Here is an 18,453-nt window from a genome sequence, read left to right as displayed (position 1 = left end):
GGTAGCCAATGTTTCAAATGCAGATTTGGCAGGTTTGTGAGTGTACACTTTATCCAAAACCTAGTGACGGTTTACTCATCTTTGCCAGTGGGTGTCTGTAGCTCAGGAGGTAGAGCAGGTCACCTACTGATCGGAGCGTTACTGGTTCGATCCCTGGCTCCTCCAGTCTGCATGTCAAGGGTGTGAATGTGTATGAATGTAGTTAGGAAGCACTCAGTTAAGAGAAAGTGTGCGGTTGGGTGAATGTGGCATTTTGTATAGAGCACTTTGAGTAATCCGGGAGAGTAGAAAAGCGCTATACAAGAATCAGTCCGTTCACTGTCTGAACAGAGTTTCGTCATGTTACTTTTTCACTATTATGTTCCGGCACATGTTGTTATTACATGGCTTGATTAAAGTACACATAAGGCTGACACGTGGACCACCAAAGGGCCATCATTCTTTGCAGTATGTGGGCCATGTGTAAGCACATTGTGTGGGCCAGATCGGGGCCACACCAATTTTGCTATGTGGGCACCTATTGCAGTATAAGTAGAGATAGTGTCTGTCTCCTGAATCCAAACTGGAAGCTGGTTCCACAGAAGAGGGGACTGAAAACTGAAGGCTCTGCCTCCCATTCTACTTTTAAATACTCTAGGAACAACAAGTAGGCCTGCAGTGTGAGAGCGATGTGCTCTAATGGGGTGATATGGTACTACAAGGTCATTAAGATAAGATGGGGTCTGATTATTTAAGACCTTGTATGTGAGGAGCAGGATTTTGCATTCTGGATTTAACAGGAAGCCAATGAAGGGAAGCCAAAACAGGAGAAATCTGCTCTCTCTTTCTAGTCCCTGTCAGGACTCTTGCTGCAGCATTTTGGATTAACTGAAGGCTTTTCAGGGAGTTTTTAGGACATCCTGATAATAATGAATTACAGTAGTCCAGCCTGGAAGTAATAAATGCATGAACTAGTTTTTCAGCATCACTCTGAGACAGGATATTTCTAATTTTAGAGATGTTGCACAACTGGAAGAAAGCAGTCTTACATATTTGTTTAATATGTGCATTGAAGGACATATCCTGGTCAAAAATGACTGCAAGGTTCCTCTCAGTGTTACTGGAGGCCAAGGTAATGCCATCCAGGGTAAGAATCTGGTTAGATATCATATTTCTAAGATTTCGGCGTGCTTTTCCAGTTGTGCCAGCATCTCTGTCCACATGGCTAGCATGTAGCCACGTTAGCTGAATGGCCGAATCGAGAATGTTGTCATTCAGCGGCGTTTCCGTGAAGATAAACACACAGCAGTCTCTTAGTTTGCGACGTTTTGCTCTATGCTGTCGGATGTGATCGAGTTCATTGTCCAGTGAGCATACATTTGCCAGAATGATAGATGGAACAGTCAGTCTGGTTGGGTTAGCCTTTAGCTTAGTCCGGACACCACCTCGCTTGCTGTGCTTCCGGGTTCGGAACTGTTAGGAGATGCTTGCGGCATCTCCTCACAGGGATGGTAGCAGTAGGCAATTTGAGGGCGCACTCACGGGAACTCAAGATAGCGCCGGTGTGTATGGCAAGCCGTCCTCGTCCGGGTCTGTGGCTCTGCTTTTTACCTTCCCTACCCCTTTTACTGGACCTTGGCATAGTACTTCTTATTTTTTTGGTTTTATGCTCATGCTCATTTTGTGCACTAATAACCTACAACAGACAAACGCTTTTAAATCTCCGATTCTCTTATTTGCATCGCTCGGATCCATATTGGAACCTGGGTGACACCACCCTGTTACAGCAAGACTCCTCCACCAGTATTTCCTGCCTACCCCTTCCCAACCTGCACAAGAAACATTACAGGAAACGGGGTAAAAGGAGTGGTCTTCGCGTCCGCCTCGAGGCTTACCTTAAAGCAAGGGCTACAGATTATCCATATGCTAGCCGGGATATTCTGCGCTTTCTCCCCTCCTCCGGAGACCGCTTTGATGCTAAACTGCTAAGCCATTGGTGGATCTGCCCCACTGGATTTCAAGCCTACCCAGCCCTTCCAGTGGCATGCCTCCCTGTTTGGTCCTGGATTATGTCCTCCAGACGTGGGGTCCATCACAGCAACCTAAGCGTTCTGCGACGTGCTACCAGTGGTGACCTAGCTCCCTGAACACGGATGGTTTTACTAAGTGTCAGGTCACTGGCGAACAAGACCTTTCTTTTAAATGACTTTTTCCTCGCTACTCGACTGGACGTTTTACTCCTAACGGAGACTTGGATTCGCCCTGGTGAGTCCATCCCCTTCTCTGAGCTTCTCCCACCAGACTGTTCCTTTTTTAGCTCACTGAGACTTACTGGCTGAGGTGGTGGCTTAGCTTTGGTTTTTAAAAATAAACATAAAGTTCAGCAGCTACCCTTCCCTACATACCCCAGCTTTGAAGCTCAGCTACTGGAGATGACTGACTCTTTGGCTACTCTGTGTGTTGTGGTCTATCGCCCGCCTAAATACAATAAGACTTTTATCTTTGAATTTGCCGACCTTTTAGGATCTGTTCTTTTTAAATATGGCTGTGTTCTTATTGCTGGCGAGTTTAATATACACGTCTGCTGTAAGGATGACCCGTTAGCTAAAGACTTTCTTGCATTAACTGACTCTTTTAACCTTGTTCAATGGGTAAATGAATCAACCCATCCTAAGGGCCACACCCTTGACTTGATCCTTTCTTATGGCTTGGACATTTGCATCAAGGATATAAACAATGTTAGGATCTCCGACCACTCCCCAGTCATCTTTGATGTTGACTTAGATAATACTGAACTGTACCCTGAATTCCTGCTTTGCCCTTTACGTATAGTTAGTGCTGAAACTGTGGCAAATTTTTTTCTTTCCTGAATTCTGCATCCACTACTTTTGATTATTCTACCTGTCATATGGTTGATGACTTTGCAAACACCTTGCTATCCATATGCTCCTCTATCCTTGACACTGTTGCACCTATTAAAATGAAGCGCCCTAGAACCTTTTCTCAATGCTGGTTAAACGACTCTATGCGCGCCTTACGACGTGTCTGCCGCCGTGATGAGAGGAGGTGGAAAAAAGATAAACTCCAGGTATCTTATGAAATCCTACGTGCCAGCCGCTCGAAATTTCAAACTGCTGCTAAAATAGCCAAAGTGGCTTTCTTATCAAAAATTATCCTGTCTTTTGATCACAGCCCCAGAACGCTATTTAAAATTTTTAATTCTGTGGTCAATCCCCGTCCTGATATGCCGCTGGTGTGCTTTCCCGCTCTTTGTGAACAATTTTTAATTCACTTCTTAGATAAAAGTTTCTTCGTAGGGGTGGGCGGTATAAACGGGATACGGTAGAAACAATATAAATTTGGCCAACGGTAGAGATTTTGGTCGTGTCCAAATTCATGGGCTGCATCCTCCTGAGGACCCGGCCTTTGCGGTCTATGTGGGCCAGGTCCTCAGAAGGTCGGGTAGGCCGGAAGTAAGCGGCTGTGGAATTGGACGGTCTAGCCTTCTGATTAGCGTCACTGCTGTCTCGGTGGAGTTTAATAAATTCGGCCGTCTGCTCCTTGCTATCTAAAATATAACAGGACACTGGCGTAAATTCTTGACCGTCTCACACTTCTGTTTAATCAGTTTTCTGTTTGACGTTTTTTCAGCTGTGTGAAAACCACCCGGGGGATTAATAAAGTTTTATTTTATCTAATCTAATCTAATAACTTTAATCTCAGCCAAACCGATTTACTCACGAACAAATAAAACACTGAAAAAAGCCAAAAAATAACATTTTTAGGTTTTCTAAGTGACTTATATATTACGTTTAACCTGAGTAGCGAAAGTCCGCGGTGATCTGAAAACGATGTGCCGGGAGTTGTGCCGTTCTCGGCGGCTTCAGTGACCCTCGAGTTCCCGGCTAGTTATCGAGCTGGTGGGTAACAGACGTCTCCGAAAACGTCAAAGCACTTTTGGAAATATGCGATATCTTGATAAATAAGCTGAGCAGATATTTCAAGTTTACACACCCACATTCTCGCCTGAAAATATGTTAAAAGTTTATTTTGTGACCTAGAAAGATTAATAAGAGTAATTTTAAAACTTAGTAGTGGCCGCCATTGTTGGAAACTGGAGTTTGGCTGGGCCGCGCTATGAATTCTGGGATATGGTGGGCCACGAAGGACACAACCGACCCATCCTTCAAATTCGGGGAAAAGGAGGACGCATTTGTGGGCTGTATTCGGAGGAGTCTATGAATTTCGACAGCCTTCGGCGCGTCGCTGTGACATAATCGGTCTACAAATGCGTCCTCAGGAGGATGCAGCCCATGAATTTGGACACGACCTTTGACTATACCGCTCTACCACGATAGCGCATGTTGATGGTGTCATCAAGCTGCGCCTGTTTTGGTCGAAAGCATTGCAGCGGCTGCAAACAACATCATCTGCAAATTATGCCGAGTGACAGTAATAGCAAAGAGACAAAGCACTTGTGGAATATGGGGAAAGCCAAAAACTGCGCTTCCTCCACTTCCGTACCATTGATTCATTAATGTTGAATTCTCTGGCAGCTGCTCTATTCCCATGTTGTTGCAGTATATTAATGACTAACCTCGTATTGTGGATGGATTATCTCAGTTGTTCTCATAACTGAAGTTTGGTCCGTTTACAGCATCCTGCCATGCGACTGCATTTGTCCCTAACCATCGGGAACCCTCATGTTAACTTTTATCAAGTGGAAAAAGGTTAGCGTTCATCCTCCAGCTTCACTGTGCTATTGTTATGCTAACATAGCTGTTTTGCTAGCGACCACGTAGCACATCATTATATACCAGCTAGCCCAACTTCAGTAACCCTACAAACGTCACTGCTGTTTAGTTTTCTGTCTTCATTTATGTTGGAAGTGATAGCAGAGCTGTACGTTTGAATGTTTCAGAAATCTCTCAGTCAGAACATGCTATATCATGTTTAGGTGGAAACTAGCGAGCTAACTTCCTGCTAACTTCTAACTCCGTTAAATTTAATAAATCCTGTTTTCATGGATGCCTGGATGTGAAACTTAATTGTTACACCTGGTAAAGCAGCAACGCTGATCATTTTATTAAAGATAAAAGAATGTAGACAGTTTTTAACTCTCAGTGATGCCGCAGTGTTTGTTTGACTTTGGGATCTGAAGCGGACGGAGTTTAGGACCCAGATTCCTCCGCGAGGCTCCTGACTACGGTAGCCGTAATGCTCCGGCAATCCATCAAGAGGCGCGGCTTCGTAGCTTACCAAAGTGGTACTAAAATATTTTTTGACACATTTCTGTGCGCCATGTACCACATAAAATCGGTTCGAGGTCAGTAAGCACAACCAGAATTCATACATAAGGTACACTGTCGATTTTTGAGAAAATTAAAGGATTTTAAGTGCGCCTTATAGTATGGAAAATACGTTATACGGAAGACAAGACTATATCGCGATATACATTGTTACCGCACATGCTTCAAATTATACCGTGATATGGATTTTAGGCCATATCGCCCAGCCCTATTATGTGAATTGCAGGCTGATCTCTAAGTTCCCGTTCCTGTCTAAAATTCTCAAGAGGATAGTTCTTTTACCACTCCAGTCATATTTGGATGCGAATGACATTATTCATAAATTCCAGTCTGCCTTTAAACCACGTCATGGCACTGAAACAGTGTTGCTTAGCAGGGCTGTAGAGTGCGACCGAGTGCGACCAAATTTTTCAATGGCGCAACAAAAAAAAATCCTAGGTCGCACTGGTGCAACCAACTGTTTGAGTAAAAAAAAAAAAAAAAGTCTCTGCAACTCTGAAAGTCTCCTTGTGGTCAACAACAGACACACATTATGCTCCTATCGTGGACTAAACCAATCAGAGATAGTCAGGGGCGGGACCTCTCTGATTGGCCATGATCCAGTTGAAAGTGCAGGTGGATAGAGAGAGGTGAGTAGCTTGAATAAAGCGATAAAGCTCAAAAACTATTTCAACAACCACCAAACAACAAATGAGAACAGATAAACAGACTCCATACAAAGATGTAAACACAGAGCGGACCGACGCATCAGAATCAGCTTTCTCTTTCTCGGCTTTCAGCCCCACGGCCCGTACACGGACACGCCGTCGGGGCTGAAAGCTGACAGCTCACTGATTCTGATGCGTTGGGTCCGCGCTGTTTACGTCTTTTTTGCGCTCGATTCTGAGCTGCAGGTTTTGTGTCTCTCTGACCAAAATTCACTGAATCAGCAGCAAAAGAAGATCCAAACTACGCTTCACATTTGATCAATGTCGTCATTAATTCCCTCTGACTTTTGCTGTTTTGCTCCCACCACGATAAAAATCACACTTCATGCACAGCTCACTCTCTCTCTTTCTCCCTCTCTCTCTCTCTGTGTACTTCAAGAACAGTTTCCCATCTCAAATCTATGTTTTCGGCATTATTCATTCGCTTATTACCCACCAGTCTACCGTTGTTTACAGCGCTGTATTTTTTTTTTTTACTTAAATGACCTTGGAGAAGAATATACTGAAGAAATTTAAACTTTTTTTTAAATTATGCAAAATTGCAGAATAATTTTTAAGGTTATCTGCTATAAAAAGCCAGGCCAAGAAAACCTACAATATTGCCAACGCACTTTAAACACAAGCAGTTTTTCAGTAACTGATCTTTCTGGTAGAAATGTCCTCCAAATAAAGAACTTTGTGTTGACAAGATTGTTAGTTAATCATTTCCAAATCAATATTGTCTGTATGGAAAGCAATTTCCCCCCCCAAAAAGTGCACATGTAAAACTGCGGTGTGAAGAGATGCGGTAGAAAAATTTGGGTGCGCCTAACTTTTGTGCTGGTGTGCCTAAGAAAAAGCAGTTAGGCACACCAGTGCAACCGTGGCAAAAAGTTAGTCTAGAGCCCTGCTTAGAGTCCTTAATGATCTTCTAATTGCTGATACTGGACGCTCTGCGATCCTAGTTCTATTGGATTTATCCTCGGCCTTTGACATGGTGGATCACAGCATCTTATTAGCAAGGCTTGAGCATACTGTAGGCATTAGAGGTGTTGCCCTTGATTGGTTTAAATCATACCTCTCCATTAGGTCCTTCTCGGTCAACCTGGGCACCTGCTCTTCCACCGCTGCACCTGTCTGCTGTGGCGTGCGTCAAGGATCTGTGCTGGGCCCTATTCTTTTCTCACTGTATATGCTCCCTCTAGGTGCAATCTTTGAAAAATACAATATCGCTTTTCACTGTTATGCTGACGATATATAGATCTACTTTGAACTAGCTGATGATCCTGCTCTGTCTCTGCACTGCTTTCAAGAGTGCATGTGTGAGGTCAAAGAGTTGCGCTTAGGAAACTTTCATCTTCTCAAGGCTCGCGGGGTGAGCCGTGTGGAATTAGTAAAGGACCCAAGATGCAGGCACTGCTGATGTGAGGTAGCTTTATTTGTGGCGGTTGAAAATACAAAAAGGCGAGGGTGGCGAAGAACAGAACTGAGAAAACCTAAAATGTGAAAACTAAGCATAAAACAAACCTGAAGCCAGAAACAGAGATGCAGGGAGACGCAGGGACACACAGAGAGAAAAACATAGGATGACGTAGGGAGATAACGCAGATGAACTGGCAACAGGCAGGATAACACACAGGGCTTAAATACACACAGCAGTAATCACGGGATGGGAGACAGGAGGGGAACACACATGGGAGAAATCAGAGCTGACGAGACAGGGGAGGCGTAAACTGAACACACTCACATGAGACAAAGACTTTCAAAGTAAAACAGGAAACTCAGACACGCAAAGGCACAGACTCAGAGACGCGGGCTTAACACAGACCTGACTGCACTAGAGGGGATACACAGAACCAAAACATAAGAATAAACGAAGATACATCAAGAAATCAAAGATTAACAATACAGAACAGAAAACACTGGGTCACAGACCCAGGACCGTGACATATCTTAAATGATAAGAAAACTGAAATCGTGGTATTTGATGGTAATATTCTTCGCGGACAACTTCGTGATGCCTTTGGTTCCCTTACTAGCTCCCTCTCTGACACTGTTAGCAATTAACGGGTGTTGCAGGATAACTCTTTTAAATTTGATAAACAAGTGTCTGCTGTAGTTAGATCTAGTTTCTACCAACTGCGTCTCATTTCCAAGGCTAGGCATTATGTCCCGCATAAGGACCTGGAAAAGCTTGTTCATGCCTTTGTGACCTCTAGGCTGGATTACTGCAACTCCCCTTATTTCGGTCTTCATTCTGCCCTTCTTCATAGACTGCAAACTGTTCAAAATGCAGCGGCACGCCTTCTGACCGGAACTGGGAGGTTTGCCACTATTACCCCTGTTCTAGCTGACCTGCACTGGCTACCCATTAAATACCGCATCCAATTTAAAATACTGCTGCTTACTTTTAAAATGATCAACAACGCAGCCCCGAGATACCTTATGGAACTCTTTAGATCGTACATTCCCACTCGAGCACTAAGATCATCTACTCAGTTACTCCTGGTGCAGCCAAGATCTTGAGGTGACCGTGCGTTTGCTTTGGCTGCACCAGATTTATGGAATAACCTTCCTATTGCTAACCGCGCGTCTGATTCTATCCAATCATTTAAATCACAGTTAAAAACCTATTTATTTAACCTTGCCTTTCCTGCTAATTAATGCTTGTATCTGATCCCTACACTTACTCTATTTTACCTTTTATACATATCTTTTATGGTTTTGTGCTTTTAACATGTTTTACTTGATATGCATTTTATGCTATTCCTGTGTATTAGTGACACTGACCTGTTAGCATACTCGGTACTTTGTTATGGTCCTATAATATTTATAATGTTTCTGTCTTATTTTCTGTCTTTTATGTGAAGCACTTTGGTATACCATTGGTTTTTAAATGTGCTCTATAAATAAAGTTGTATTGTATTCTTTTGTTATAGGATCTTCGGGTAGAGTTGATATTCACATTGATATTCCAGAAGAGCGTAGCGGGTGTATGAGAGTCTTTGTAAATCTTTCACACACATGTTGTGTAATACGGGGGCAGAATCAATAGAAAAGCAAACAAAAAACAACAAAAATGCACCTTTTTAGGATCCGGAGTAGCGCGCTGCCATCACATCAATCCAAGATTAATTGAATTCCTCACAGTGTTATTGGAGGCCAAGGTAACGCCATTTAAAGTGTCTGGTTAGATATCATGTTTTTAAGGTTTTTAGAAAACCCCGGTGGACTAATCCCAGGCTATCAAGACTAGCAATTGGGACATGGAATGTCACTTCTCTGGTGGGGATAGGTAACGACAGGCCAAGAGGATCATGGGTCGGGCAGTGGCTGAAGCAAAAACCTGGGTTTAGGTGGAATTCGGAGAGGCCATGCTAAAAGCCTTCTTAATTCCACTGACAAGTTATCTGTAAAGAAAGCAGAGTCTGTGTACAAGGGGGGGTGAGTTGTCCATCACCGGGAGTGAGGCCACTGAGGCAGTTAAACAACTCCGTGGTGGCAGAACTCCTGGGGTGGAAGAGGTTTGCCCTGAGTTCCTGAAGGCTCTGGATGCTGTAGGGCTGTTTTGGTGGTTCCCATCTTTATGAAGGGGGACTGGAGGGTGTGCTCCAACTACGGGGGGGGGCGGGGATCACACTCCTCAGCCCTCCCAGGAAAGTCTATGCCAGGGTGCTGGGAAAGAGAGCACATCTGTTAGTTGAGCATCAGATACAGATGGACTGATGGGCGGTTTTTGCCCCAGTCCTGGAACACTGGGCCAGCGATTTACCATCTCAAGGATGCTTGAGTCTGCAAGCAATACAACATAACACAGTAAACTTGTAGATAGATGGATGGATGGTTTCAAACCACTGCAGCATAGTACCTTTAATACCTACAGCACGTTCAAATCAGTGTAATAAATACTATGGTGAGCAGTATAAAAGTAACGGTTTTATAGCCAGCTTGAAGGCCTGTGGTACACAGCTGATTATCAGAGATAGGTTGATCATGTTTAAGATTGAAGCATTAATTAATGGCAGGACTTCATTGAGCAGTTTTGTAGGAATGGGGTTAATGATCTTCTGAGTTAGTGAGAAGCTATACAGAGTGAAGATGTAAAATTATTAACAAGATAATCGATCTCTGTGGGGTAGTCTTCAGGTAGCTGCTCTGTACTGTGTTGGCACAAGGCCAAAGAAGATAACATTTTCAATGCCATATGTCAGAACAAATCTAAAGTGTGATTAAATGTGTCATGGCTGTGTGCAAGCAGGCAGGGAGGAAGGACCCAAAATGCAGGACTCGGAGGCAGACATAAACTCAAAACACTCAGCTTTATTGCCGGATAGTAACAGAACAGAAACTTAACCAAACTGAGAATACAAAAACAAACTAAGCAGACAGGCTAAGCTAGGCTAGCAGACGGAACACACAGTTAACGTGAGGGTACGACGCGACAACGAGTAGGGGAAGACACAGACATTAAATACAAGAGGTGAACGGAGCGAAGAGGAAACAGCTGGGAGACACGGCTGACGCTGATTACACTGACATAAGACACAGACCTACAAAATAAAACAGGAAGCACACGACAGACACAGAGATCCAGACGAGACACAGAACTTAACACAGGCAGACTCATAAGCAGACATAATGACATCATGGACAGACAGGGGGAACACGGAAAGTGGGACCAGGGCAGGCACAGAACAGAAACCTAACAAATGGCAAATCTTAATGGAAAACACAATCAGAATAAACAAAAGCATAAAGAAACACAAAACACTGAGTCAACAGACTCAGGACCATGACAAAATGATCGTGTAATTTCCAGCATCTACATGGATATTAAAATCACCCACTACAATTATTTTATCTACGCTGATAAAAAAAAAAGTCTGAGAAAACTGAGTAGGAACAAACTCTTTCTCCCGGGTCAGAGTATGTTTAATATTTAATGTTGAAACCCTGAATTAACTGTTTAATCCAGAGGTTCCCAAAGTGTGGGGCCCGCCCCCTAGGGGGGGCGCAGAGCCATTGCAGGGGGGGCGCTGCATGAAAAGAAAAAAAAAAAAAAAAAAGCGCTTGGACACTGTGGACAGGTTTTTGACGGGGCTCCCACACAAACGCAAAGCAGGAGCTGAAGCATCGCCAAATACGTTTCCAAACCAACTTCCTTCCAAGCCAAAGACTAGAAAATATGGTGAAGCATATCTTCCCTTTGGCTTCACCTGCAAAATTAGTTTCCCTGCGTAGGGAGCAGCGCTGGGCTCTCCAAATCACGGACAAACAGTATCCCACATTCTTGATTTTTAGTTGACAAACACTTCTTGTAATGACTAACTACTCCTGACATTTTGGACATGTTAGCTCTTTATGCAGTAAAGTTACAGCGGGATACAAATAATATCAGGCTGATCCTGCCGTAATTTGTTCCCCCGGTTCAAATCACGGACAAACAGTATCCCACTGCTGTTTATGTGTTTAAACCCATTTTGCTCAGAGAGACATTTTTTGAAAAATGTATTGACAGCAATGTTAAATATTATTACACAGGAAAAGAACAACTACACGTAAAATAATTACACCGTGACGCCTCTGCCTTTCTAAATGGAGGGACAGTAACTGGCAGAGGTGGGACCAAGTCATTGTTTTGCAAGTCTCAAGTAAGTCCCAAGTCTTTATCCTCAAGTCACAAGTCAAGTCTCAAGTAAAGTCAAGCAAGTCAGAGTCAAGTCGTAAGTCAAGACAGACAACTTTCAAGTCAAGTCCCAAGTCCGAAACTTTGAATTTCAAGTCCTTTCAAGTCTTTTTTTTTAACCCTCTGGGGTCCCGGTATAATTGGCCGTTCTTGACTACTTTTGATTTTACTTCTATATTTCACTTTTAAAATATGTTTTCCTTGCCTTGTTTGGTATCATTGTTTACAGCACAACCTCAAATATCTGAAATTTGAGTTATTTTTTCATTTTGGTATACTATATTAGCACAGTTGATCTAAATTCAGACAAAAATTCAGAATCTGAGTAGAAAAAGTTATATTTTTTACATGTTTAACGAATCATTTTCATAACTTGAAATGCAAATAGAAATTGTACATTTCTAAAAATTATGCACAAGTTTTGCAAACAACAAAGTTATATGGTACTATTTACCTAAAAAAATGCAGCCAAGGCCTCAGGCGTTTTTATATAACCATTTAAATCTATTTACAGAACAATCAGGTGTGCTGCATCAAATAAGAAGGCACACAAATTATTTGTGCCAGTCCAAAAATGTAGTTTGTGTTCAGTATAAGACAGAGGAGAACACCACAGGCCTAAACCCTGCAGGTCTGACAACTGGAGGTGCAACAGTCCAGTTTTCTATGTGGAGACAGCGTTTACACTGGAATCTGCTTTTGACAGCTTTTTAAATCAAATATGAAATTCAGCAGTCTAACCGACACACAATACAAAACAATAACTACACAACAAACTAACTATAGCCTCCAAACACGCTAAACGTCACTAATGTCTCACATATGAAAACTCTCTCTCTCTTTTCTTTCGCTCGCCTGCTTTCCGTCATGGGTGTCACTCCTAAAACTTCCCTTCTCCCTAAACAACCAAATGTCACATGTTGCTTTATCATTTTTTGATTGGCTGACATGGTAAACTCTAACACCAATAGGGAAGGGGTGTTTTTCTTTTCTTTTCACTCGCAAGTGGAGAGCGTATGCTAGGCTGTCTGTAGAAAACGCCGTTTTTGTCTAGCATCCCTGTTGAGAATAACCTTTGCAAATAAACAACAGCTAATAATATAAGATCAAAGTATTTTATTTGATGTATTGACATAAATGACAGAAGAAAAAGGCCATGTATAGCAGGACTACTCAGTTACACACTAAGGTGGGCCAGATTTTCTAACCAAAAAAATTTTTTTTCCTGGCTCAGACATGCAAAAGTTAAACACGACCATACACTAATTGCAAATTAAACACAGTGATTTTGAATTGTGATGTGATGGTAAAATAAATATTTGTCAGTCTAAACTGGGTTAAATCTACGGGGTTAATGATGGGAGGAGACGGAGAGAGACTGAGTACAGCTACAGAACCCACTTTCTGAAACGGACCCTGCTCACCATTCACCGACAATTCTGAGCTAACAAGTTGCATGTTATTCTTGGATGCGCTTGCAGGACCGGATTTAAAATAGCATGACAAACATATCATACCTGTTAAAGCCAAACAGTATCATCAACGTAGCCGAAGAACATTTGCTAATAAGATGAAGTTAGCTAAGTCAGCTGTCTCATCGTGGCGAAAAAAAAAAAAAAAAAGAAAAAGCACCACCTACCGTTCTTTATGCAACTTCAAATGTCGGACAAAGTTGGAAGTTGTTCCATCTCCGTCTGTGATTCTCTTCTTGCATGTTTTGCATATTGCATTTCGTTTTTGTTGACTACTTCAGTAGTTTATGTACCGAAAGAAATTACTCTTGGAAGCATTTTTGGCTCGAGCGTTTTTGTTCTTGTTTTTTTCAAATCTGGTTAATTTGATTGGCTGTGCTACAGCCCACGCTCACATACATACGGAGTGTGGTAAGAATGAATGAATAAAGTAAATTAATGGTCCGCACTTTTTATATAATATGTATGTTAAATTTGGGTAAAATATCAAGTCTTTTCAAGTAAACAGGTTCAAGTCCAATTCAAGTCCCAAGTCACTGGTGTAAAAGTCCAAGTCAAGTCACAAGTCTTACAACCTTTTTTCAAGTCAAGTCTAAAGTCATAAAATTAATGACTCGAGTCTGACTCGAGTCCAAGTCATGTGACTCGAGTCCACACCTCTGGTAACTGCGTGTGTGTATGTAAGCGTGTAAAAACTGCAGATAGATTAACAGTATTTTGTCTCTATCTGCCATTCTGCAATTCATCTCATGTAAACAATAACGTGGCGCACAGCATGACGTGAAAAGAGGCACATACCTTTGACGTTGCATGACGAACTCTGTAATCCTCGTCCACACGTAAACGCAAAAAAGGAGTTTTAAAAAATCTCCGTTTTCGGTGAATCGCAACGCCGTTTACGTGTTGACGAAAAGCCCAAACGCATAGAAACAGCTGAGTTTTCAAAAATACCCGTGTAGGTGTGGACGTAGTGTAAAAGAGTTAGTAGTGTATTTTATTACTACCTGTAATTTATTGCCGTTTACTTGTATTTGCTTAATTGTTTACTAAATGTTTGAGGTGTGAAATAAACCGCAATGGAGCAAAATATGGGTGTGTGTATTTGGAGGATGCGTTTGTGTGTGTGTGTGTGTGTATGTGTGTGTGTGGGGGGGGGGGGCGCGAACATTTTTCTTGTAAAAAAGGGGGGCCTGGCAAAAAAAGTTTGGGAACCACTGGTTTAATCAATCAGTTTGTTAACTTCTTTCTGAGTCATTTTTTTAATTACTCCCGTTCTCCACAGGTAGCAGATGACTCTGGGTCAGTTTCCTTTTCTGTGGATCTTTGGACTCTCCTGTTTTCACAACTCTGCCTATACTGGAACCACACCCCACAATGTTCTGCCTTAACAGCCATTCCACCTTAAACAATCCACCTTAACAGCCTTGCCAGCTTAACAAACATTCCACCCTAACGCAGACGCTCTCTCTGACTGTTTTCTGAATTTTTGTTGTTGTTCTTTATTATCAAACAATTAAATATCTTCAAAGAATTACCGCTAAGAAAAGTTAATATTTTATCTTTTTTTTTTTTTTTTTAACTAAATGACATTTTTAGATTTTTGGGTCTCTGTTGCCTTTATTACGGAAGCGTAGAGCTGCCACCCAGGCAAAAGAAAAATATAAGTATATCACGTTATAACGTGAAAAGTTTATTGTTCTAACAAGATACTTTTCATGTTTGTACAATATACTTACGTACAATATAAATATTATATTGTACGAACGTGATAATTATGTATATTGTAATAACGTGATATTATGTTGTTCAAACGTGAAAAGTATATTGTACAAACATGAAAAGTATCTTGTTAGAACAATAAACTTTTCACGTTATAACGTGATATACTTATATTTTTCTTTTGCCTGGGTGGCAGCTCTACGCTTCCGTACTTTATTACACAGCACAGTGGAGAAAGAGAGGAAGGATGCAGCAAAGGCTCTCGGGTCAGTTCCACCTGGTCGCTGCGTATGGTCTCCTTTAGCTGTGAGCTAAACCTGCTCCCCTAAAGTTTAAAATGTGAGTCCGAGTCTGAGTCTGTAAACCTGTTAGTGTTTACTCATCATGTTTATGGCATTCAACTGTCAGATTTAAAGCAAACAGATTTTTCACAGAGGTGCAGAATTCCTCGTTTGAAATTAATTAAATAAGAGTTTATTATAATCTTTAAAAAGTGTTATTGTCCAAAACCTAGGGGTAATCTGGAAATGCTGCTCCCTGATTCCGACTCCACCCAAGAAAAGGACAAAAACTTTTAGCAGTCTAAACTCTACGCAGCTGTTTGTTGACTTCGGCAGTGAGCCACGCCAAAATAACAAAAAAAGGCCCTTAAAGGTCCGTAATGTTCCCTGCCGAAAATGAAAGTCAAACAACAGATACATTTCTAACCCAAGGTCCCACTCAAACAAGAGAAAACAGATTTCAACAGAAAAGGCTTCTTATTCCTATCAGGCTGCTGCCGTGTTTAACATATAGTGAAAGAATACTCCAGGTTGTCTAATTTACAAAACTATTAATAACTATTTACAACGAGCTTGATTAGGTCTCACAACGCCACACACACAAGTTCACTTACTTTACTCACTAATGAACTTTTTGACTCAGGAGTTTCACACAGTGGACACTCAAAGTTACCTTTAGAAACACACGTGGTGTGGAGACCAGAGCTTGCTGTCCAATCTGGGAACAGGAATCCAAGCAAACAACTCGGCTGTCAAGATATACCCACACACAACCCTGGGAGGGAGGAGAGAGAAAAACCCACACCCACATCCTCTGGTGGGAGGGGTCACACAAATAAAAACACACATAACAATGATACTAAAATCAGTCAGGGCTCTAGACTAACTTTTTGCCACGGCTGCACTGGTCCGCCTAACTTTTTTTCTTAGGTGCACCAGCACAAAAGTTAGGTGCATCCAAATTTTTTAACCGCATTGCCTAACACCACAGTTTTACATGTTCATTTACTTTTTTTTTTAATTGCTAACAATCTTGTCAACACAAAGTTCTTTATTTGTTACTGAAAAAATGTGTTTAAAAGTGCTTCATTGAGCTGAAATTTAAACTTAAAACATCTCAAGATATATTCAATAAAAAGAAAATGTAAATTAAAAAGACCTCAAAGTGTCTCACAGGCTTCAAAATGAACATCTCAGTATCTGAACAGCTTTATATCTTATGGACCCTCCTCCATTGCAGTCACATGGCCCTCAGATGGCCAACTCCTGTAATCTGGCCTTTTCCCCCTTTTTTCCCATGTGTCTGCGATGACACCTGTAACCTGGGCAGCCGTGACATCATTACTGTATGTGGGGTTCACCTTCAAGCCATTTTTCTTGTGAAGAATTATTTTGGACTTGAACTTAGTGAACGGAACATCTTCTTTGGGAATATCGTAGGCGATGTTAAACTTAATCATCACATTGGCCTCCTCTGACGAGGAGGGGAAAGTTGGCCAGTGCATTTATCACAGCATATAATGTGTTTTCTGAATATACTGTGCTTTTTCAGCGTTTCATTTTGAAACATATTAGCTCCAGTCACAAATGCAGTATTGCTGGCCACGGTCTCTCCACACTCACCACAGTAAATGCAGTGCATCATGTTGTCAGCTTTACTGTATCTTAGCCAGGGAAACTAGTCAAGCCGCTCCCTTCCCAACGTATACACTTTTCCCTTTTACTGTCAGTCTGCTCTGAGTCCATCATATGTGGCTCATTATCTGATGCCGTCTCTAGACCAATGTTAGACATAACCTGAGAGGTTGATGGCTCCGTGTCAGAGCTCTCGCTATGAATTTCAGACGGATCAGGCCTTAACTTAACGAAAACGTTATCAATCGTTCTTTTCATCTTTTCTCATTGCCCACAGCTACAGCCACTTCTATCGGGTCTAGGCTGCTCACCTCTGTCTATCCGCCTGCACCTTCAAATGTACACACACATAGGCCTACAGGGATATCTGGACCCCGACCAATCAGAGAGCCCCTGCCCCTGACTATCTCTGATTGGTTTAGACCACGATACGGGCATAATGTGTGTTGTTTTCTTTACTTGAGTGACTGGTTGCACAGGTGCGACCTAGGATTCTTTTTGTCACACCACTGAGAAATTAGGTCACATGTCACACTCTAGAGCCTTGTCAGTTCTTATGTTTATGTTGATGCATAAAAAACCTCAGTATAAAATCATTTTTTTAAATGAAACAAATGTTTCTCACATTTTCTTTTTCATTTTTAAATACAATTTTCAAAGTGTTACAACTTTTAATTATATGAGTTTTAAATTACAGCCATCCTCTCACACAGTTTGTCTTTCATTCAAACCATAAATATAATGGCAGCTTTAAAAAATGCTGCTAGAGGAATAAAATTCAGGAAATTCCAGGAACATGATCGAAAGTTGTTTGTTTTTTTTTAATTAATTTTAAACTTTTTTTCCTGACGACAGTGTTGGATTGCCGATATTGATTGTGTGTTTTTAATGTGTTTATTACTGAACTGAAATGTAATTTAAGGAGTTTATTTTACTGTTTATTTATTAGTTAAAAATGAAAAATGTGTATGTTACTTTTGTCATCCAGCTGGAAATGAACGTGTGTCAGTGTGTTTGTGTGTGTTTGTTTTGTGGTTGTTGTTGTTGTTGTTGTTGTTGTTGTGAATCTGCAGTAAGTTTACAGAGTGGCGAAGCTGATGAATGACAGCTTCAAAGTGACACGGTCAGCTGATGGCAGATGTTGTGAACAGGAAGTTAGTGACATGATGTCAGCCAATCAGAACATCATGTTTTCTGCAGTGTTTGTGGTCACTTTACATCTCCAACATTGTATTGAAAGCAAGCTAAAGCACATCTGTTTGTAAGTGTTTATTGATGTATTGGTAATGTTTACGTGCTGCTAATGAAAGTGTTTATTATAACTACGTTCATAATGTGCTGTAAGAACAAAGTGATACTGAAGTGATTCACAGGTTGTTGTAAAGACATCGAACATCACGTGTTTCTGAACATGTCAAATAAAGTGAAAGATGGAGTGTTTATCTGACATCAGGAATAGTGTTTACTTCTTAATCATTTATTTAAACACTGGAAAAATTCGAGATCGGATGATTAAACTGATAAATGGGCCAACTATTTTTCATATACAGGTCAGTGATGTATCTGGCTTAAGTAGTTAAGCTCGTGATTAATTACAACAGCTGTAATCAGTAATCATTATGTGAACTATTGGCATCATCATTTATTTATGTTATATTTTGCACTCTGTTTCTGTTGAGATGGTGT

The 18,453-nt window shown here is 41.4% G+C and overlaps 1 protein-coding gene across 1 annotated transcript in view; it reads left to right on the top strand.

Moving 5' to 3' along the window:
* LOC116316797 (kinesin heavy chain-like) overlaps positions 1–14,710 on the top strand; it is a 64,016-nt gene extending 49,306 nt beyond the window's left edge. Inside the window, exon 26 of the mRNA XM_039599579.1 lies at positions 14,415–14,710. The gene's annotated coding sequence lies outside the window, so the exon portion shown is untranslated. The remainder of the gene's footprint in view (positions 1–14,414) is intronic.
* The last annotated feature ends 3,743 nt before the right edge of the window (positions 14,711–18,453 follow it).

Source organism: Oreochromis aureus, linkage group 16 (assembly GCF_013358895.1).
Source record: "Oreochromis aureus strain Israel breed Guangdong linkage group 16, ZZ_aureus, whole genome shotgun sequence".
Taxonomy (NCBI): Eukaryota; Metazoa; Chordata; class Actinopteri; order Cichliformes; family Cichlidae; genus Oreochromis; species Oreochromis aureus.
This window is presented reverse-complemented; position numbering and strand designations above follow the sequence as displayed.